Here is an 875-nt window from a genome sequence, read left to right as displayed (position 1 = left end):
TATTAATTCAGGTAATTCTTCACTTGAAACCACTTGATGCTCTTACCGCTTAACATTCTGGGAAGACATTAACAGAGTGCTGACTGTCTGATGGGGAAGGCACAACAGGCTACTGCAGAAAAGGACCAGAGTCTTGTTTTTGGTGTACAGAGGACCTACAAAGTGTTCTTTGGAAGCATGGTATAGTTTTGTGGCATTGCGAAATATCTGAAAGTGAGACCAATTGTCCAACATGTATAAACTATTCTCCATTGTTTGGAGGAAGAGCAAGGTAAATTACAGCAAATATGTTTGATTATTTAACTGTTATCTAGTGGTCAGGGTGAAAATAGCTACCATTACTTTGTGGCATAGGACTGCTCTTAACTGAAATCTGTTCTATGCAGGGGTCTTTTTGTAGAAAAAGAGTTGCAGGAGCTCATTAGCATACCGTATGCTAATGAGCTACTAGGCTATTAGCATAATAGTCTATTAGCATATGCAACACCGCCTGATATCAGCGGAAGTGATGTCAGAAGGGGAAGCAAAAGGGGGGGAAGGCATCTTCAAAAGCCTTCCCTTCCCTGGGGGGGGGAGCGAAGAGAGAAGGGGTTTAAAGTTTAAACCCCTTCTCACTAGAATTGGGCCACAGAAGGAGGAAAGAAGGAAGGAAAGAGAGAGAGTAGAGAGAAGGAACGAAGGAAGGAAAGAAGGAGGGAAAGTGGGAAAGAAACAGAAGGAAAAAAGTAGGCAAAGAGAGGAAGGAAGGAAGAGAAGGGAAGGAAAGAAAAGAAGGGAAAGAAAAATAAAGGGGAAGGAAAGGAGGGAAAGAAAGAGGGCAAAGAGATGGGGGGGAGGCTCTCCCACCCCCGCCCCCAATCAAGCCTCTGTCATCC

General features: G+C 44.0%; 1 protein-coding gene across 1 annotated transcript in view; it reads left to right on the top strand.

Annotated features, from left to right (window-relative positions):
* Positions 1–875, top strand: part of ASPM (abnormal spindle microtubule assembly) — a 41,812-nt gene that overhangs the window by 15,464 nt on the left and 25,473 nt on the right. The window lies entirely within an intron of this gene.

This window comes from Gekko japonicus, unplaced genomic scaffold (assembly GCF_001447785.1).
Source record: "Gekko japonicus isolate JY-2015 unplaced genomic scaffold, Gekko_japonicus_V1.1 scaffold1097, whole genome shotgun sequence".
NCBI lineage: Eukaryota > Metazoa > Chordata > Lepidosauria > Squamata > Gekkonidae > Gekko > Gekko japonicus.
Note: the sequence above shows the minus strand (reverse complement) of the source record. Positions and strands in the feature narration are given on the sequence as shown.